Source organism: Abrus precatorius, unplaced genomic scaffold, assembly GCF_003935025.1.
Source record: "Abrus precatorius isolate BTA unplaced genomic scaffold, Abrus_2018 Scaffold3, whole genome shotgun sequence".
In the NCBI taxonomy this organism is placed as follows: domain Eukaryota; kingdom Viridiplantae; phylum Streptophyta; class Magnoliopsida; order Fabales; family Fabaceae; genus Abrus; species Abrus precatorius.
In genome coordinates, this window is record NW_020874373.1 from 21,366,986 (window position 1) to 21,388,647 (window position 21,662).

The 21,662-nt window shown below is 47.5% G+C and overlaps 1 pseudogene; it reads left to right on the forward strand.

Annotated features, from left to right (window-relative positions):
- The window catches only part of LOC113862329, a 76,651-nt pseudogene extending 56,326 nt beyond the window's left edge, over positions 1–20,325 (forward strand).
- The last annotated feature ends 1,337 nt before the right edge of the window (positions 20,326–21,662 follow it).

Below are 21,662 nucleotides of genomic sequence, written 5' to 3' on the forward strand. Positions count from 1 at the left end.
CAAAAGGGGACCAAAAGAGACCAAAACTGGAACTTGGGTCCAAAGGCGCCAGAAAGTGCCAGAAGGGGAGAAGGTGGTGAGAATGCCTTCCATTGAGTCCTAGGAGTGATATTCAAGGAGTTTCAGTGGCCTGAGACGAGTTTCGCACGTCTTCCTTTGCCGGTAAGCAAAAGGGACCAAAAGAGACCAAAACTGGAACTTGGGTCCAAAAGCGCCAGAAAGTGCCAGAAGGGGAGAAGGTGGTGAGAAAGCCTTCCATGAGTCCTAGGAGTGATATTCAAGGAGTTTCAGTGGCCTGAGACGAGTTTCGCACGTCTTCCTTTGCCGGTAAGCAAAAGGGACCAAAAGAGACCAAAACTGGAACTTGGGTCCAAAGGCGCCAGAAAGTGCCAGAAGGGGAGAAGGTGGTGAGAATGCCTTCCATTGAGTCCTAGGAGTGATATTCAAGAAGTTTCAGTGGCCTGAGACGAGTTTCGCACGTCTTCCTTTGCCGGTAAGCAAAAGGGGACCAAAAGAGACCAAAACTGGAACTTGGGTCCAAAGGCGCCAGAAAGTGCCAGAAGGGGAGAAGGTGGTGAAAAGCCTTCCTCTGAGTCTTAGGAGTGATATTCAAGGAGTTTCAGTGGCCTGAGACGAGTTTCGCACGTCTTCCTTTGCCGGTAAGCAAAAGGGACCAAAAGAGACCAAAACTGGAACTTGGGTCCAAAGGCGCCAGAAAGTGCCAGAAGGGGAGAAGGTGGTGAAAAGCCTTCCTCTGAGTCCTAGGAGTGATATTCAAGGAGTTTCAGTGGCCTGAGACGAGTTTCGCACGTCTTCCTTTGCCGGTAAGCAAAAGGGGACCAAAAGAGACCAAAACTGGAACTTGGGTCCAAAGGCGCCAGAAAGTGCCAGAAGGGAGAAGGGGTGAGAAAGCCTTCCTTTGAGTCCTAGGAGTGATATTCAAGGAGTTTCAGTGGCCTGAGACGAGTTTCGCACGTCTTCCTTTGCCGGTAAGCAAAAGGGGACCAAAAGAGACCAAAACTGGAACTTGGGTCCAAAAGCGCCAGAAAGTGCCAGAAGGGAGAAGGTGGTGAGAAGCCTTCCATTGAGTCCTAGGAGTGATATTCAAGGAGTTTCAGTGGCCTGAGACGAGTTTCGCACGTCTTCCTTTGCCGGTAAGCAAAAGGGGACCAAAAGAGACCAAAACTGGAACTTGGGTCCAAAGGCGCCAGAAAGTGCCAGAAGGGGAGAAGGTGGTGAGAAGCCTTCCATTGAGTCCTAGGAGTGATATTCAAGGAGTTTCAGTGGCCTGAGACGAGTTTCGCACGTCTTCCTTTGCCGGTAAGCAAAAGGGGACCAAAAGAGACCAAAACTGGAACTTGGGTCCAAAGGCGCCAGAAAGTGCCAGAAGGGAGAAGGTGGTGAGAAAGCCTTCCTCTGAGTCTTAGGAGTGATATTCAAGGAGTTTCAGTGGCCTGAGACGAGTTTCGCACGTCTTCCTTTGCCGGTAAGCAAAAGGGACCAAAAGAGACCAAAACTGGAACTTGGGTCCAAAGGCGCCAGAAAGTGCCAGAAGGGGAGAAGGTGGTGAGAAAGCCTTCCTTGAGTCTTAGGAGTGATATTCAAGGAGTTTCAGTGGCCTGAGACGAGTTTCGCACGTCTTCCTTTGCCGGTAAGCAAAAGGGGACCAAAAGAGACCAAAACTGGAACTTGGGTCCAAAGGCGCCAGAAAGTGCCAGAAGGGGAGAAGGTGGTGAGAAAGCCTTCCTCTGAGTCTTAGGAGTGATATTCAAGGAGTTTCAGTGGCCTGAGACGAGTTTCGCACGTCTTCCTTTGCCGGTAAGCAAAAGGGGACCAAAAGAGACCAAAACTGGAACTTGGGTCCAAAGGCGCCAGAAAGTGCCAGAAGGGAGAAGGTGGTGAGAAGCCTTCCATTGAGTCCTAGGAGTGATATTCAAGGAGTTTCAGTGGCCTGAGACGAGTTTCGCACGTCTTCCTTTGCCGGTAAGCAAAAGGGGACCAAAAGAGACCAAAACTGGAACTTGGGTCCAAAGCGCCAGAAAGTGCCAGAAGGGGAGAAGGTGGTGAGAAAGCCTTCCATTGAGTCCTAGGAGTGATATTCAAGGAGTTTCAGTGGCCTGAGACGAGTTTCGCACGTCTTCCTTTGCCGGTAAGCAAAAGGGACCAAAAGAGACCAAAACTGGAACTTGGGTCCAAAGGCGCCAGAAAGTGCCAGAAGGGGAGAAGGTGGTGAGAATGCCTTCCATTGAGTCCTAGGAGTGATATTCAAGGAGTTTCAGTGGCCTGAGACGAGTTTCGCACGTCTTCCTTTGCCGGTAAGCAAAAGGGGACCAAAAGAGACCAAAACTGGAACTTGGGTCCAAAGGCGCCAGAAAGTGCCAGAAGGGAGAAGGTGGTGAAAAGCCTTCCTCTGAGTCTTAGGAGTGATATTCAAGGAGTTTCAGTGGCCTGAGACGAGTTTCGCACGTCTTCCTTTGCCGGTAAGCAAAAGGGACCAAAAGAGACCAAAACTGGAACTTGGGTCCAAAGGCGCCAGAAAGTGCCAGAACGGGAGAAGGTGGTGAGAAAGCCTTCCTTGAGTCCTAGGAGTGATATTCAAGGAGTTTCAGTGGCCTGAGACGAGTTTCGCACGTCTTCCTTTGCCGGTAAGCAAAAGGGGACCAAAAGAGACCAAAACTGAACTTGGGTCCAAAGGCGCCAGAAAGTGCCAGAAGGGAGAAGGTGGTGAAAAGCCTTCCTCTGAGTCTTAGGAGTGATATTCAAGGAGTTTCAGTGGCCTGAGACGAGTTTCGCACGTCTTCCTTTGCCGGTAAGCAAAAGGGACCAAAAGAGACCAAAACTGGAACTTGGGTCCAAAGGCGCCAGAAAGTGCCAGAAGGGAGAAGGTGGTGAGAAAGCCTTCCTTGAGTCTTAGGAGTGATATTCAAGGAGTTTCAGTGGCCTGAGACGAGTTTCGCACGTCTTCCTTTGCCGGTAAGCAAAAGGGACCAAAAGAGACCAAAACTGGAACTTGGGTCCAAAGGCGCCAGAAAGTGCCAGAAGGGAGAAGGTGGTGAGAAGCCTTCCATTGAGTCCTAGGAGTGATATTCAAGAGTTTCAGTGGCCTGAGACGAGTTTCGCACGTCTTCCTTTGCCGGTAAGCAAAAGGGACCAAAAGAGACCAAAACTGGAACTTGGGTCCAAAGCGCCAGAAAGTGCCAGAATGGGAGAAGGTGGTGAGAAAGCCTTCCATTGAGTCTTAGGAGTGATATTCAAGGAGTTTCAGTGGCCTGAGACGAGTTTCGCACGTCTTCCTTTGCCGGTAAGCAAAAGGGGACCAAAAGAGACCAAAACTGGAACTTGGGTCCAAAGGCGCCAGAAAGTGCCAGAAGGGAGAAGGTGGTGAGAAAGCCTTCCATTGAGTCCTAGGAGTGATATTCAAGGAGTTTCAGTGGCCTGAGACGAGTTTCGCACGTCTTCCTTTGCCGGTAAGCAAAAGGGACCAAAAGAGACCAAAACTGGAACTTGGGTCCAAAGGCGCCAGAAAGTGCCAGAAGGGGAGAAGGTGGTGAGAAAGCCTTCCATTGAGTCCTAGGAGTGATATTCAAGGAGTTTCAGTGGCCTGAGACGAGTTTCGCACGTCTTCCTTTGCCGGTAAGCAAAAGGGACCAAAAGAGACCAAAACTGGAACTTGGGTCCAAAGGCGCCAGAAAGTGCCAGAAGGGGAGAAGGTGGTGAGAAAGCCTTCCTCTGAGTCTTAGGAGTGATATTCAAGGAGTTTCAGTGGCCTGAGACGAGTTTCGCACGTCTTCCTTTGCCGGTAAGCAAAAGGGACCAAAAGAGACCAAAACTGGAACTTGGGTCCAAAGGCGCCAGAAAGTGCCAGAAGGGGAGAAGGTGGTGAGAAAGCCTTCCATTGAGTCCTAGGAGTGATATTCAAGGAGTTTCAGTGGCCTGAGACGAGTTTCGCACGTCTTCCTTTGCCGGTAAGCAAAAGGGACCAAAAGAGACCAAAACTGGAACTTGGGTCCAAAGGCGCCAGAAAGTGCCAGAAGGGGAGAAGGTGGTGAGAAAGCCTTCCATTGAGTCCTAGGAGTGATATTCAAGAGTTTCAGTGGCCTGAGACGAGTTTCGCACGTCTTCCTTTGCCGGTAAGCAAAAGGGGACCAAAAGAGACCAAAACTGGAACTTGGGTCCAAAGGCGCCAGAAAGTGCCAGAAGGGGAGAAGGTGGTGAAAAGCCTTCCTCTGAGTCTTAGGAGTGATATTCAAGGAGTTTCAGTGGCCTGAGACGAGTTTCGCACGTCTTCCTTTGCCGGTAAGCAAAAGGGACCAAAAGAGACCAAAACTGGAACTTGGGTCCAAAGGCGCCAGAAAGTGCCAGAAGGGGAGAAGGTGGTGAGAAAGCCTTCCTTGAGTCCTAGGAGTGATATTCAAGGAGTTTCAGTGGCCTGAGACGAGTTTCGCACGTCTTCCTTTGCCGGTAAGCAAAAGGGACCAAAAGAGACCAAAACTGGAACTTGGGTCCAAAGGCGCCAGAAAGTGCCAGAATGGGAGAAGGTGGTGAGAAAGCCTTCCATTGAGTCCTAGGAGTGATATTCAAGGAGTTTCAGTGGCCTGAGACGAGTTTCGCACGTCTTCCTTTGCCGGTAAGCAAAAGGGGACCAAAAGAGACCAAAACTGGAACTTGGGTCCAAAGGCGCCAGAAAGTGCCAGAAGGGAGAAGGTGGTGAGAAAGCCTTCCTTGAGTCCTAGGAGTGATATTCAAGGAGTTTCAGTGGCCTGAGACGAGTTTCGCACGTCTTCCTTTGCCGGTAAGCAAAAGGGGACCAAAAGAGACCAAAACTGGAACTTGGGTCCAAAGGCGCCAGAAAGTGCCAGAAGGGGAGAAGGTGGTGAGAAAGCCTTCCATTGAGTCCTAGGAGTGATATTCAAGGAGTTTCAGTGGCCTGAGACGAGTTTCGCACGTCTTCCTTTGCCGGTAAGCAAAAGGGACCAAAAGAGACCAAAACTGGAACTTGGGTCCAAAGGCGCCAGAAAGTGCCAGAAGGGAGAAGGTGGTGAGAAAGCCTTCCTTGAGTCCTAGGAGTGATATTCAAGGAGTTTCAGTGGCCTGAGACGAGTTTCGCACGTCTTCCTTTGCCGGTAAGCAAAAGGGGACCAAAAGAGACCAAAACTGGAACTTGGGTCCAAAGGCGCCAGAAAGTGCCAGAAGGGAGAAGGTGGTGAGAAAGCCTTCCTTGAGTCTAGGAGTGATATTCAAGGAGTTTCAGTGGCCTGAGACGAGTTTCGCACGTCTTCCTTTGCCGGTAAGCAAAAGGGACCAAAAGAGACCAAAACTGGAACTTGGGTCCAAAGGCGCCAGAAAGTGCCAGAAGGGAGAAGGTGGTGAGAAAGCCTTCCTTGAGTCTAGGAGTGATATTCAAGGAGTTTCAGTGGCCTGAGACGAGTTTCGCACGTCTTCCTTTGCCGGTAAGCAAAAGGGGACCAAAAGAGACCAAAACTGGAACTTGGGTCCAAAGGCGCCAGAAAGTGCCAGAAGGGAGAAGGTGGTGAGAAGCCTTCCATTGAGTCCTAGGAGTGATATTCAAGGAGTTTCAGTGGCCTGAGACGAGTTTCGCACGTCTTCCTTTGCCGGTAAGCAAAAGGGACCAAAAGAGACCAAAACTGGAACTTGGGTCCAAAGGCGCCAGAAAGTGCCAGAAGGGAGAAGGTGGTGAGAAAGCCTTCCTTGAGTCTTAGGAGTGATATTCAAGGAGTTTCAGTGGCCTGAGACGAGTTTCGCACGTCTTCCTTTGCCGGTAAGCAAAAGGGACCAAAAGAGACCAAAACTGGAACTTGGGTCCAAAGGCGCTAGAAAGTGCCAGAAGGGGAGAAGGTGGTGAGAAAGCCTTCCTTTGAGTCTTAGGAGTGATATTCAAGGAGTTTCAGTGGCCTGAGACGAGTTTCGCACGTCTTCCTTTGCCGGTAAGCAAAAGGGACCAAAAGAGACCAAAACTGGAACTTGGGTCCAAAGGCGCCAGAAAGTGCCAGAAGGGGAGAAGGTGGTGAGAAAGCCTTCCATTGAGTCCTAGGAGTGATATTCAAGGAGTTTCAGTGGCCTGAGACGAGTTTCGCACGTCTTCCTTTGCCGGTAAGCAAAAGGGACCAAAAGAGACCAAAACTGGAACTTGGGTCCAAAGGCGCCAGAAAGTGCCAGAAGGGGAGAAGGTGGTGAGAAAGCCTTCCATTGAGTCCTAGGAGTGATATTCAAGGAGTTTCAGTGGCCTGAGACGAGTTTCGCACGTCTTCCTTTGCCGGTAAGCAAAAGGGGACCAAAAGAGACCAAAACTGGAACTTGGGTCCAAAGGCGCCAGAAAGTGCCAGAAGGGAGAAGGTGGTGAGAAAGCCTTCCTTGAGTCTAGGAGTGATATTCAAGGAGTTTCAGTGGCCTGAGACGAGTTTCGCACGTCTTCCTTTGCCGGTAAGCAAAAGGGGACCAAAAGAGACCAAAACTGGAACTTGGGTCCAAAGGCGCCAGAAAGTGCCAGAAGGGAGAAGGGGTGAGAAAGCCTTCCATTGAGTCCTAGGAGTGATATTCAAGGAGTTTCAGTGGCCTGAGACGAGTTTCGCACGTCTTCCTTTGCCGGTAAGCAAAAGGGACCAAAAGAGACCAAAACTGGAACTTGGGTCCAAAGGCGCCAGAAAGTGCCAGAAGGGGAGAAGGTGGTGAGAAAGCCTTCCTTGAGTCCTAGGAGTGATATTCAAGGAGTTTCAGTGGCCTGAGACGAGTTTCGCACGTCTTCCTTTGCCGGTAAGCAAAAGGGGACCAAAAGAGACCAAAACTGGAACTTGGGTCCAAAGGCGCCAGAAAGTGCCAGAAGGGGAGAAGGTGGTGAGAAAGCCTTCCTTGAGTCTTAGGAGTGATATTCAAGGAGTTTCAGTGGCCTGAGACGAGTTTCGCACGTCTTCCTTTGCCGGTAAGCAAAAGGGGACCAAAAGAGACCAAAACTGGAACTTGGGTCCAAAGGCGCCAGAAAGTGCCAGAAGGGGAGAAGGTGGTGAGAAAGCCTTCCATTGAGTCCTAGGAGTGATATTCAAGGAGTTTCAGTGGCCTGAGACGAGTTTCGCACGTCTTCCTTTGCCGGTAAGCAAAAGGGGACCAAAAGAGACCAAAACTGGAACTTGGGTCCAAAGGCGCCAGAAAGTGCCAGAAGGGGAGAAGGTGGTGAGAAAGCCTTCCATTGAGTCCTAGGAGTGATATTCAAGGAGTTTCAGTGGCCTGAGACGAGTTTCGCACGTCTTCCTTTGCCGGTAAGCAAAAGGGGACCAAAAGAGACCAAAACTGGAACTTGGGTCCAAAGGCGCCAGAAAGTGCCAGAAGGGGAGAAGGTGGTGAGAAAGCCTTCCTTGAGTCCTAGGAGTGATATTCAAGGAGTTTCAGTGGCCTGAGACGAGTTTCGCACGTCTTCCTTTGCCGGTAAGCAAAAGGGGACCAAAAGAGACCAAAACTGGAACTTGGGTCCAAAGGCGCCAGAAAGTGCCAGAAGGGAGAAGGTGGTGAGAAAGCCTTCCTTGAGTCCTAGGAGTGATATTCAAGGAGTTTCAGTGGCCTGAGACGAGTTTCGCACGTCTTCCTTTGCCGGTAAGCAAAAGGGGACCAAAAGAGACCAAAACTGGAACTTGGGTCCAAAGGCGCCAGAAAGTGCCAGAAGGGGAGAAGGTGGTGAGAAAGCCTTCCTCTGAGTCTTAGGAGTGATATTCAAGGAGTTTCAGTGGCCTGAGACGAGTTTCGCACGTCTTCCTTTGCCGGTAAGCAAAAGGGACCAAAAGAGACCAAAACTGGAACTTGGGTCCAAAGGCGCCAGAAAGTGCCAGAAGGGGAGAAGGTGGTGAGAAAGCCTTCCTCTGAGTCTAGGAGTGATATTCAAGGAGTTTCAGTGGCCTGAGACGAGTTTCGCACGTCTTCCTTTGCCGGTAAGCAAAAGGGACCAAAAGAGACCAAAACTGGAACTTGGGTCCAAAGGCGCCAGAAAGTGCCAGAAGGGAGAAGGTGGTGAGAAAGCCTTCCTTGAGTCTAGGAGTGATATTCAAGGAGTTTCAGTGGCCTGAGACGAGTTTCGCACGTCTTCCTTTGCCGGTAAGCAAAAGGGACCAAAAGAGACCAAAACTGGAACTTGGGTCCAAAGGCGCCAGAAAGTGCCAGAAGGGAGAAGGTGGTGAGAAGCCTTCCATTGAGTCCTAGGAGTGATATTCAAGGAGTTTCAGTGGCCTGAGACGAGTTTCGCACGTCTTCCTTTGCCGGTAAGCAAAAGGGACCAAAAGAGACCAAAACTGGAACTTGGGTCCAAAGGCGCCAGAAAGTGCCAGAAGGGAGAAGGTGGTGAGAAAGCCTTCCTTGAGTCTAGGAGTGATATTCAAGGAGTTTCAGTGGCCTGAGACGAGTTTCGCACGTCTTCCTTTGCCGGTAAGCAAAAGGGACCAAAAGAGACCAAAACTGGAACTTGGGTCCAAAGGCGCCAGAAAGTGCCAGAAGGGAGAAGGTGGTGAGAAAGCCTTCCATTGAGTCCTAGGAGTGATATTCAAGGAGTTTCAGTGGCCTGAGACGAGTTTCGCACGTCTTCCTTTGCCGGTAAGCAAAAGGGGACCAAAAGAGACCAAAACTGGAACTTGGGTCCAAAGGCGCCAGAAAGTGCCAGAACGGGAGAAGGTGGTGAGAAAGCCTTCCTTGAGTCTTAGGAGTGATATTCAAGGAGTTTCAGTGGCTGAGACGAGTTTCGCACGTCTTCCTTTGCCGGTAAGCAAAAGGGGACCAAAAGAGACCAAAACTGGAACTTGGGTCCAAAGGCGCCAGAAAGTGCCAGAAGGGAGAAGGTGGTGAGAAAGCCTTCCTTGAGTCCTAGGAGTGATATTCAAGGAGTTTCAGTGGCCTGAGACGAGTTTCGCACGTCTTCCTTTGCCGGTAAGCAAAAGGGACCAAAAGAGACCAAAACTGGAACTTGGGTCCAAAGGCGCCAGAAAGTGCCAGAAGGGAGAAGGTGGTGAGAAAGCCTTCCTTGAGTCTTAGGAGTGATATTCAAGGAGTTTCAGTGGCCTGAGACGAGTTTCGCACGTCTTCCTTTGCCGGTAAGCAAAAGGGACCAAAAGAGACCAAAACTGGAACTTGGGTCCAAAGGCGCCAGAAAGTGCCAGAAGGGGAGAAGGTGGTGAGAAAGCCTTCCTTGAGTCCTAGGAGTGATATTCAAGGAGTTTCAGTGGCCTGAGACGAGTTTCGCACGTCTTCCTTTGCCGGTAAGCAAAAGGGACCAAAAGAGACCAAAACTGGAACTTGGGTCCAAAGGCGCCAGAAAGTGCCAGAAGGGAGAAGGTGGTGAGAAAGCCTTCCTTGAGTCCTAGGAGTGATATTCAAGGAGTTTCAGTGGCCTGAGACGAGTTTCGCACGTCTTCCTTTGCCGGTAAGCAAAAGGGGACCAAAAGAGACCAAAACTGGAACTTGGGTCCAAAGCGCCAGAAAGTGCCAGAAGGGAGAAGGTGGTGAGAAGCCTTCCTTGAGTCCTAGGAGTGATATTCAAGGAGTTTCAGTGGCCTGAGACGAGTTTCGCACGTCTTCCTTTGCCGGTAAGCAAAAGGGGACCAAAAGAGACCAAAACTGGAACTTGGGTCCAAAGGCGCCAGAAAGTGCCAGAAGGGAGAAGGTGGTGAGAAAGCCTTCCTTGAGTCCTAGGAGTGATATTCAAGGAGTTTCAGTGGCCTGAGACGAGTTTCGCACGTCTTCCTTTGCCGGTAAGCAAAAGGGGACCAAAAGAGACCAAAACTGGAACTTGGGTCCAAAGGCGCCAGAAAGTGCCAGAAGGGAGAAGGTGGTGAGAAAGCCTTCCTTGAGTCTAGGAGTGATATTCAAGGAGTTTCAGTGGCCTGAGACGAGTTTCGCACGTCTTCCTTTGCCGGTAAGCAAAAGGGACCAAAAGAGACCAAAACTGGAACTTGGGTCCAAAGGCGCCAGAAAGTGCCAGAAGGGAGAAGGTGGTGAGAAAGCCTTCCTTGAGTCTAGGAGTGATATTCAAGGAGTTTCAGTGGCCTGAGACGAGTTTCGCACGTCTTCCTTTGCCGGTAAGCAAAAGGGACCAAAAGAGACCAAAACTGGAACTTGGGTCCAAAGGCGCCAGAAAGTGCCAGAAGGGGAGAAGGTGGTGAGAAAGCCTTCCTTGAGTCCTAGGAGTGATATTCAAGGAGTTTCAGTGGCCTGAGACGAGTTTCGCACGTCTTCCTTTGCCGGTAAGCAAAAGGGACCAAAAGAGACCAAAACTGGAACTTGGGTCCAAAGGCGCCAGAAAGTGCCAGAAGGGAGAAGGTGGTGAGAAAGCCTTCCTTGAGTCTAGGAGTGATATTCAAGGAGTTTCAGTGGCCTGAGACGAGTTTCGCACGTCTTCCTTTGCCGGTAAGCAAAAGGGGACCAAAAGAGACCAAAACTGGAACTTGGGTCCAAAGCGCCAGAAAGTGCCAGAAGGGGAGAAGGTGGTGAGAAAGCCTTCCTTGAGTCCTAGGAGTGATATTCAAGGAGTTTCAGTGGCCTGAGACGAGTTTCGCACGTCTTCCTTTGCCGGTAAGCAAAAGGGACCAAAAGAGACCAAAACTGGAACTTGGGTCCAAAGGCGCCAGAAAGTGCCAGAAGGGAGAAGGTGGTGAGAAAGCCTTCCTTGAGTCCTAGGAGTGATATTCAAGGAGTTTCAGTGGCCTGAGACGAGTTTCGCACGTCTTCCTTTGCCGGTAAGCAAAAGGGGACCAAAAGAGACCAAAACTGGAACTTGGGTCCAAAGGCGCCAGAAAGTGCCAGAAGGGGAGAAGGTGGTGAGAAAGCCTTCCTTTGAGTCCTAGGAGTGATATTCAAGGAGTTTCAGTGGCCTGAGACGAGTTTCGCACGTCTTCCTTTGCCGGTAAGCAAAAGGGGACCAAAAGAGACCAAAACTGGAACTTGGGTCCAAAGGCGCCAGAAAGTGCCAGAAGGGGAGAAGGTGGTGAGAAAGCCTTCCTTTGAGTCCTAGGAGTGATATTCAAGGAGTTTCAGTGGCCTGAGACGAGTTTCGCACGTCTTCCTTTGCCGGTAAGCAAAAGGGGACCAAAAGAGACCAAAACTGGAACTTGGGTCCAAAGGCGCCAGAAAGTGCCAGAAGGGAGAAGGTGGTGAGAAAGCCTTCCTTGAGTCCTAGGAGTGATATTCAAGGAGTTTCAGTGGCCTGAGACGAGTTTCGCACGTCTTCCTTTGCCGGTAAGCAAAAGGGACCAAAAGAGACCAAAACTGGAACTTGGGTCCAAAGCGCCAGAAAGTGCCAGAAGGGAGAAGGTGGTGAGAAAGCCTTCCTTGAGTCCTAGGAGTGATATTCAAGGAGTTTCAGTGGCCTGAGACGAGTTTCGCACGTCTTCCTTTGCCGGTAAGCAAAAGGGGACCAAAAGAGACCAAAACTGGAACTTGGGTCCAAAGCGCCAGAAAGTGCCAGAAGGGAGAAGGTGGTGAGAAAGCCTTCCTTGAGTCCTAGGAGTGATATTCAAGGAGTTTCAGTGGCCTGAGACGAGTTTCGCACGTCTTCCTTTGCCGGTAAGCAAAAGGGGACCAAAAGAGACCAAAACTGGAACTTGGGTCCAAAGCGCCAGAAAGTGCCAGAAGGGAGAAGGTGGTGAGAAAGCCTTCCTTGAGTCCTAGGAGTGATATTCAAGGAGTTTCAGTGGCCTGAGACGAGTTTCGCACGTCTTCCTTTGCCGGTAAGCAAAAGGGACCAAAAGAGACCAAAACTGGAACTTGGGTCCAAAGGCGCCAGAAAGTGCCAGAAGGGGAGAAGGTGGTGAGAAAGCCTTCCTTGAGTCCTAGGAGTGATATTCAAGAAGTTTCAGTGGCCTGAGACGAGTTTCGCACGTCTTCCTTTGCCGGTAAGCAAAAGGGGACCAAAAGAGACCAAAACTGGAACTTGGGTCCAAAAGCGCCAGAAAGTGCCAGAAGGGGAGAAGGTGGTGAGAAAGCCTTCCTTGAGTCCTAGGAGTGATATTCAAGGAGTTTCAGTGGCCTGAGACGAGTTTCGCACGTCTTCCTTTGCCGGTAAGCAAAAGGGGACCAAAAGAGACCAAAACTGGAACTTGGGTCCAAAAGCGCCAGAAAGTGCCAGAAGGGGAGAAGGTGGTGAGAAAGCCTTCCTTTGAGTCCTAGGAGTGATATTCAAGGAGTTTCAGTGGCCTGAGACGAGTTTCGCACGTCTTCCTTTGCCGGTAAGCAAAAGGGGACCAAAAGAGACCAAAACTGGAACTTGGGTCCAAAAGCGCCAGAAAGTGCCAGAAGGGGAGAAGGTGGTGAGAAAGCCTTCCTTGAGTCCTAGGAGTGATATTCAAGGAGTTTCAGTGGCCTGAGACGAGTTTCGCACGTCTTCCTTTGCCGGTAAGCAAAAGGGGACCAAAAGAGACCAAAACTGGAACTTGGGTCCAAAGCGCCAGAAAGTGCCAGAAGGGAGAAGGTGGTGAGAAAGCCTTCCTTTGAGTCCTAGGAGTGATATTCAAGGAGTTTCAGTGGCCTGAGACGAGTTTCGCACGTCTTCCTTTGCCGGTAAGCAAAAGGGGACCAAAAGAGACCAAAACTGGAACTTGGGTCCAAAGGCGCCAGAAAGTGCCAGAAGGGAGAAGGTGGTGAGAAAGCCTTCCTTGAGTCCTAGGAGTGATATTCAAGGAGTTTCAGTGGCCTGAGACGAGTTTCGCACGTCTTCCTTTGCCGGTAAGCAAAAGGGGACCAAAAGAGACCAAAACTGGAACTTGGGTCCAAAGGCGCCAGAAAGTGCCAGAAGGGGAGAAGGTGGTGAGAAAGCCTTCCTTTGAGTCCTAGGAGTGATATTCAAGGAGTTTCAGTGGCCTGAGACGAGTTTCGCACGTCTTCCTTTGCCGGTAAGCAAAAGGGACCAAAAGAGACCAAAACTGGAACTTGGGTCCAAAAGCGCCAGAAAGTGCCAGAAGGGGAGAAGGTGGTGAGAAAGCCTTCCTTTGAGTCCTAGGAGTGATATTCAAGGAGTTTCAGTGGCCTGAGACGAGTTTCGCACGTCTTCCTTTGCCGGTAAGCAAAAGGGGACCAAAAGAGACCAAAACTGGAACTTGGGTCCAAAAGCGCCAGAAAGTGCCAGAAGGGAGAAGGTGGTGAGAAAGCCTTCCTTGAGTCCTAGGAGTGATATTCAAGGAGTTTCAGTGGCCTGAGACGAGTTTCGCACGTCTTCCTTTGCCGGTAAGCAAAAGGGGACCAAAAGAGACCAAAACTGGAACTTGGGTCCAAAGCGCCAGAAAGTGCCAAAGGGGAGAAGGTGGTGAGAAAGCCTTCCTTGAGTCCTAGGAGTGATATTCAAGGAGTTTCAGTGGCCTGAGACGAGTTTCGCACGTCTTCCTTTGCCGGTAAGCAAAAGGGGACCAAAAGAGACCAAAACTGGAACTTGGGTCCAAAGCGCCAGAAAGTGCCAGAAGGGAGAAGGTGGTGAGAAAGCCTTCCTTGAGTCCTAGGAGTGATATTCAAGGAGTTTCAGTGGCCTGAGACGAGTTTCGCACGTCTTCCTTTGCCGGTAAGCAAAAGGGGACCAAAAGAGACCAAAACTGGAACTTGGGTCCAAAGCGCCAGAAAGTGCCAGAAGGGGAGAAGGTGGTGAGAAGCCTTCCTTTGAGTCCTAGGAGTGATATTCAAGGAGTTTCAGTGGCCTGAGACGAGTTTCGCACGTCTTCCTTTGCCGGTAAGCAAAAGGGGACCAAAAGAGACCAAAACTGGAACTTGGGTCCAAAGCGCCAGAAAGTGCCAGAAGGGAGAAGGTGGTGAGAAAGCCTTCCTTGAGTCCTAGGAGTGATATTCAAGGAGTTTCAGTGGCCTGAGACGAGTTTCGCACGTCTTCCTTTGCCGGTAAGCAAAAGGGGACCAAAAGAGACCAAAACTGGAACTTGGGTCCAAAGCGCCAGAAAGTGCCAGAAGGGGAGAAGGTGGTGAGAAAGCCTTCCTTTGAGTCCTAGGAGTGATATTCAAGAGTTTCAGTGGCCTGAGACGAGTTTCGCACGTCTTCCTTTGCCGGTAAGCAAAAGGGGACCAAAAGAGACCAAAACTGGAACTTGGGTCCAAAAGCGCCAGAAAGTGCCAGAAGGGGAGAAGGTGGTGAGAAAGCCTTCCTTTGAGTCCTAGGAGTGATATTCAAGGAGTTTCAGTGGCCTGAGACGAGTTTCGCACGTCTTCCTTTGCCGGTAAGCAAAAGGGGACCAAAAGAGACCAAAACTGGAACTTGGGTCCAAAAGCGCCAGAAAGTGCCAGAAGGGAGAAGGTGGTGAGAAAGCCTTCCTTGAGTCCTAGGAGTGATATTCAAGGAGTTTCAGTGGCCTGAGACGAGTTTCGCACGTCTTCCTTTGCCGGTAAGCAAAAGGGGACCAAAAGAGACCAAAACTGGAACTTGGGTCCAAAGCGCCAGAAAGTGCCAGAAGGGAGAAGGGGTGAGAAAGCCTTCCTTGAGTCCTAGGAGTGATATTCAAGGAGTTTCAGTGGCCTGAGACGAGTTTCGCACGTCTTCCTTTGCCGGTAAGCAAAAGGGGACCAAAAGAGACCAAAACTGGAACTTGGGTCCAAAGCGCCAGAAAGTGCCAGAAGGGAGAAGGGGTGAGAAAGCCTTCCTTGAGTCCTAGGAGTGATATTCAAGGAGTTTCAGTGGCCTGAGACGAGTTTCGCACGTCTTCCTTTGCCGGTAAGCAAAAGGGACCAAAAGAGACCAAAACTGGAACTTGGGTCCAAAGGCGCCAGAAAGTGCCAGAAGGGGAGAAGGTGGTGAGAAAGCCTTCCTTTGAGTCCTAGGAGTGATATTCAAGGAGTTTCAGTGGCCTGAGACGAGTTTCGCACGTCTTCCTTTGCCGGTAAGCAAAAGGGGACCAAAAGAGACCAAAACTGGAACTTGGGTCCAAAGGCGCCAGAAAGTGCCAGAAGGGAGAAGGGGGTGAGAAAGCCTTCCTTTGAGTCCTAGGAGTGATATTCAAGGAGTTTCAGTGGCCTGAGACGAGTTTCGCACGTCTTCCTTTGCCGGTAAGCAAAAGGGACCAAAAGAGACCAAAACTGGAACTTGGGTCCAAAGGCGCCAGAAAGTGCCAGAAGGGGAGAAGGTGGTGAGAAAGCCTTCTTTGAGTCCTAGGACTGATATTCAAGGAGTTTCAGTGGCCTGAGACGAGTTTCGCACGTCTTCCTTTGCCGGTAAGCAAAAGGGGACCAAAAGAGACCAAAACTGGAACTTGGGTCCAAAGGCGCCAGAAAGTGCCAGAAGGGAGAAGGGGTGAGAAAGCCTTCCTCTGAGTCTTAGGAGTGATATTCAAGGAGTTTCAGTGGCCTGAGACGAGTTTCGCACGTCTTCTTTGCCGGTAAGCAAAAGAGGACCAAAAGAGACCAAAACTGGAACTTGGGTCCAAAGGCGCCAGAAAGTGCCAGAAGGGGAGAAGGTGGTGAGAATGCCTTCTATTGAGTCCTAGGACTGATATTCAAGAAGTTTCAGTGGCCTGATACGAGTTTCGCACGTCTTCCTTTGCTGGTAAGCGAAAGGGGACCAAAAGAGACCAAAACTGGAACTTGGGTCCAGAGGTGCCAGAAAGTGCCAGAAGGGGGAAGGGGGTGAGAAAGCCTTCCTCTGAGTCTTAGGAGTGATATTCAAGGAGTTTCAGTGGCCTCAGACGAGTTTTGCACGTCTTCCTTTGTCGGTAAGCAAAAGGGGACCAAAAGAGACCAAAACTGGAACTTGAGTCCAAAGGCGCCAGAAAGTGCCCGAAAGGGAGAAGGGGGTGAGAAAGCCTTCCTCTGAGTCTTAGGAGTGATATTCAAGGAGTTTCAGTGGCCTTATATAAGCTGAACCATTCTTATCAATAAGACAAGTTAAGTTTGATTCAGAAATATTAGAGTTTATCTCTTTCATCTTAGTGAGAGTGATTCTCCTAAGTTCTTGAGTGATTCAAGAACACCTTGGCTGTATCAAAGGGCTTTCACATCCCTTTGTGTGTTGCCTTCCTTGGAAAGAGTGATTCTTTCCTTCCCCCATTCAATTCTTCACCAAAGTTCCAAAAAAAACTCAAATCTGCCCAGAATTATTTCGTTATCATAACTCTCGTTCTACTCAGCCAAATTGAGTGATTCTTGAGCCTAAATTGTATTTCAGAACGAGAACTTTCACCTCGTTTTGGAATCACCTCAATTGGAGTTCTATAACTCGAGATACCGTCATTTCTAAAATTCTGTCCAGCCACCACCAAACCAGCGTTTTTGCTTCTTTTTCACTCATTTTTAACACCATGGACCAACACCTAATTTGCCCAGAAATTCATCACTAAATTTTCAAATTTTTCTACAAGTTTCTAACCCTAAAGATCCTATGTCAGCCCTTGTGCAAATGGGCTATACATAGGATCTTTAGGGTTAGAACCTTGTAGAAAAATTTGAAAATTTAGTGATGAATTTCTGGGCAAATTAGGTGTTGGTCCATGGTGTAAAAATGAGTGAAAAAGGAAGCAAAAACGCTGGTTTGGTGGTGGCTGGACAGAATTTTAGAAATGACGGTATCTCGAGTTATAGAACTCCAATTGAGGTGATTCAAAACGAGGTGAAAGTTCTCGTTCTGAAATGCAATTTAGGCTCAAGAATCACTCAATTTGGCTGAGTAGAACGAGAGTTATGATAACGAAATAATTCTGGGCAGATTTGAGTTTTTTTTGGAACTTTGGTGAAGAATTGAATGGGGGAAGGAAAGAATCACTCTTTCCAAGGAAGGCAACACACAAAGGGATGTGAAAGCCCTTTGATACAGCCAAGGTGTTCTTGAATCACTCAAGAACTTAGGAGAATCACTCTCACTAAGATAAAAGAGATAAACTCTAATATTTCTGAATCAAACTTAACTTGTCTTATTGATAAGAATGGTTCAGCTTATATAGAAGCTTTACCATCAGAATTACAAAGGTTCCGTAACGGAAAATGAAACTACTTGATGGCTGATTGTAACTGAAATTGTGGCAACCAAAAAGTCACCCAACAGCCACTATGCGCCTCTTGGTCTTCCAAAGGCTGATTGTAACTGAAATTGTGGCAACCAAAAAGTCACCCAACAGCCACTAGCTATGCGCTCTTGGTCTTCCAAAGGCTGATGCCTAAGTTGCCAATTGGGCCCTTATTACAACTTGAAATAAAACCAAACCAAAGCCCATTAGTTGATTAACCACAAAACATAATTTGGTCAGCCAACTTTACAAAGGATTGGGCCATTATTTAAAACAAACTAAAAACTTAAAAACTGAAGCAAAGTGGCGCCTTAGTTCTCCTCCATTTGGGCCATGATGCAATTCACAACCTTGGTCTTTTCTCCTTGAAACTTGGGCTTGTATTCAATTAATATGGACAACACTTGTTGAAGAGCTTCTTTTGCTCTCCTTGCTCTAGCCCTTGTCATAGGTCCTCCAAGTCCTTCAAGAGGATCCTTGCCCTTGCTCATGGTCATGTCCTCATCACTATGTCAGCCCTTGTGCAAATGGGGTTCATATCATTTGGTATCAGAGCTCCGGTTTAAGGGTTTGAACGTGAAATTGGTAACATCCTTCCTTCATTCTCTTTTTTCCAATTGATTACCTTATTGTTCATATTATTTGTGATTGTACTGAATCATTGCAAAAGTTAGGCCCTTGTGAAAATTCAAAAAAAAAATCGTATAAAAAAAAAGAAGAAATTTTTGGGCTGAATGATTCATGCTTTTCAACAATTTGTTATAAGGTAATATATTGGTGTTCTTAAAGGATTGTTGCTAATTCTCTTGTTTACCAATTTTCCTTTACCCCTTTGTTTTTGTGATTTGTTAGCCTTTTCTTTGTCTACCTAGCCTTACCTTGCACATATTGGTGGATTGTTCTTTGTTGTGGCCATAATATCTTGAATTGCCTAAGAACCCAAGGAGAATTTTAGTGGTAAAAGGCAAGAGTGTTTTCATTAGAGAAAAAGCCATAATTGTGTGATACACTTGAGTGTGGTGAGGTTTCAAATTCTACTTTCTATTTGCTTGTTACGTTTGAATTTGTTTGTTTGTGATGGCTGAAGGAAATCCTAATCAAGGAGGAGGACTTTCTCCTTTCCAAATGCAAGCCATGACACAACATTTGGAGAGATTGATGAGGCAACAAAATGATGAGCTCCATGAAAGATTGGACCAATTGGAGAATAGAGGTCATGATGAAGAAGAAAAGAGGAGAAGAGGTAATGACGGTGCTCCTAGACAAAACCGAATTGATGGAGTCAAAATTTCTATTCCTCCATTCAAAGGAAGAAGTGACCCAGAAGCTTATTTGGAGTGGGAGATCAAAATAGAGCATATTTTCACTTGTAATACCTATGAAGAGGCCCAAAAGGTAAAGCTTGCAGCTATGGAGTTTTCCGATTACGCTCTTGTGTGGTGGAACAAATTGCAAAAAGAGAGAGCTAGGAATGAGGAGCCATTGGTGGATACATGGGTTGAAATGAAAAGGATCATGAGGAAGAGATATGTGCCGGCAAGCTATTCTAGGGACTTAAAATTCAAACTTCAAAAGTTGTCCCAAGGTAGCAAAGGCGTTGAGGAGTACTACAAGGAAATGGAGGTGCTCATGATTCAAGCCAAGATAGAAGAGGATGAGGAGGTAACTATGGCTAGATTTCTTAGTGGTTTGAATAATGATATTCGTGATATTGTTGAACTGCAGGAATTTGTTGAAATGGAGGACTTGCTTCACAAGGCAATCCAAGTGGAGCAACAATTGAAAAGGAAAGGTGTGGCCAAAAGGAGCTCCACTAATTTTGGTTTTTCTAGTTGGAAGGATAAGGGAAAAGGGGCTGCCACTTCTAGTGCAGCGCCTACACCAACAAAAACTCCTCTAAAAACTCAAGAGCAACCCTCTAAAAGGAGTCGGGATGTGAAGTGCTTTAAGTGCCAAGGCTTAGGACACTATGCATATGAGTGCCCTAACAAAAAAACCATGATTCTTAGAGATGGAGAGTATATAAGTGAGTCCGAAATTGAAGAGGGAGAGGAGAATGAGGACGTGGAGGAGGAGGTGGAGAAAACACCAGAGGGAGACTTGTTGATGATAAGGCGGTTACTTGGTAGCCAATTGAAGCCTTTGGAGGAGAGCCAAAGAGAAAACATCTTCCATACTAGATGTTTGATCAATGGTAAACTTTGCATGGTGATCATTGATGGAGGGAGTTGCACCAATGTGGCGAGTGCAAGACTTGTGTCTAAATTGAATTTAGTTACAAAGCCACATCTTAGGACATATAGGCTTCAATGGCTTAGTGAGGATGGAGAGTTGCAAGTAAGGAAGCAAGTAGAGTTGGATATTTCCATTGGAAGATACAATGATAAGGTGCTTTGTGATGTTGTTCCTATGGAGGCCAGCCACTTAATCTTGGGGAGACCATGGCAATTTGATAAAAAAGCCAATCATGATGGTTTCACCAACAAAATCTCATTCATGCACCAAGACAAGAAGATAGTGCTCAAACCTTTAAGTCTGCAAGAGGTGTGTGAGGATCAAAGAAAAATGAGAGAAAAGATTGTCCAAGAAAAGAAAGAAAAAGAAAGCCAAACACTTGAGAGCTCAAAAAGTGAGGACAAAAAGAGAGAAACACATGAGAGGAAAAAGAAGAGTGAAACACTTGAGGTGAAGGAGAGCTTTTTAGCTACAAAAAGTGAGGTCAAGAGGTTGTTTCTATCTAAACAGCCCCTATTTTTGTTAATTTGCAAAAACTATGTTTTGACCACTAACACTTTTGATAACCTTGATTTGCCTTCTAGAGTGAAGTCTCTTTTACAGGAATTTGGAGATGTGTTTCCAACAAGTGTACCAAGTGGGTTGCCACCATTAAGAGGCATTGAGCATCAAATTGATCTCATTCCAGGAGCTTCTTTGCCTAATAGGCCAGCCTATAGAAGCAACCCTCAAGAGACCAAGGAGATCCAAAGACAAGTGGATGAACTCATTGTTTTTAAGCATAAAGAAGGTCAAGCAAAGGCGGACTATGTGAAGAAGCTTCATGAGAGAGTCAAAAATCAAATTGAGAAGAGAAATGAAAGCTATGCTAAACAAGCCAACAAAGGGAGAAAGAAGGTTATCTTCGAACCCGGAGATTGGGTTTGGGTGCACATGAGAAAGGAAAGGTTTCCGGAACAAAGGAAGTCAAAGCTTCAACCAAGGGGAGATGGTCCATTTCAAGTGCTTGAAAGAATCAATGACAATGCTTACAAAATTGAGCTGCCGGGTGAGTATAATGTTAGTTCCACCTTCAATGTGTCTGACTTATCTCTTTTTGATGTAGATGGAGAATCCAATTTGAGGACAAATCCTTCTCAAGAGGGAGAGAATGATGAGGACATGACCATGAGCAAGGGCAAGGATCCTCTTGAAGGACTTGGAGGACCTATGACAAGGGCTAGAGCAAGGAGAGCAAAAGAAGCTCTTCAACAAGTGTTGTCCATATTAATTGAATACAAGCCCAAGTTTCAAGGAGAAAAGACCAAGGTTGTGAATTGCATCATGGCCCAAATGGAGGAGAACTAAGGCGCCACTTTGCTTCAGTTTTTAAGTTTTTAGTTTGTTTTAAATAATGGCCCAATCCTTTGTAAAGTTGGCTGACCAAATTATGTTTTGTGGTTAATCAACTAATGGGCTTTGGTTTGGTTTTATTTCAAGTTGTAATAAGGGCCCAATTGGCAACTTAGGCATCAGCCTTTGGAAGACCAAGACGCGCATAGCTAGTGGCTGTTGGGTGACTTTTTGGTTGCCACAATTTCAGTTACAATCAGCCTTTGGAAGACCAAGAGGCGCATAGTGGCTGTTGGGTGACTTTTTGGTTGCCACAATTTCAGTTACAATCAGCCATCAAGTAGTTTCATTTTCCGTTACGGAACCTTTGTAATTCTGATGGTAAAGCTTCTATATAAGCTGAACCATTCTTATCAATAAGACAAGTTAAGTTTGATTCAGAAATATTAGAGTTTATCTCTTTTATCTTAGTGAGAGTGATTCTCCTAAGTTCTTGAGTGATTCAAGAACACCTTGGCTGTATCAAAGGGCTTTCACATCCCTTTGTGTGTTGCCTTCCTTGGAAAGAGTGATTCTTTCCTTCCCCCATTCAATTCTTCACCAAAGTTCCAAAAAAACTTAAATCTGCCCAGAATTATCTCGTTATCATAACTCTCGTTCTACTCAACCAAATTGAGTGATTCTTGAGCCTAAATTGAATTTCAGAACGAGAGATTTCACCTCGTTTTGGAATCACCTCAATTGGAGTTCTATAACTCGAGATACCGTCATTTCTAAAATTCTGTCCAGCCACCACCAAACCAGCGTTTTTGCTTCCTTTTTCACTTATTTTAACACCATGGACCAACAACTAATTTGCCCAGAAATTCATCACTAAATTTTCAAATTTTTCTACAAGGTTCTAACCCTAAAGATCCCAAGTCAGCCCTTGAGGTGATTCCAAAACGAGGTGATTCCAAAACGAACTGAAAGCTTTCTCACCCCCTTCTCCCTTTCGGGCACTTTCTGTTTTGGGATCTTTAGGGTTAGAACCTTGTAGAAAAATTTGAAAATTTAGTGATGAATTTCTGGGCAAATTAGTTGTTGGTCCATGGTGTTAAAATAATTTGGCTACTAAAAGCTTTCTCA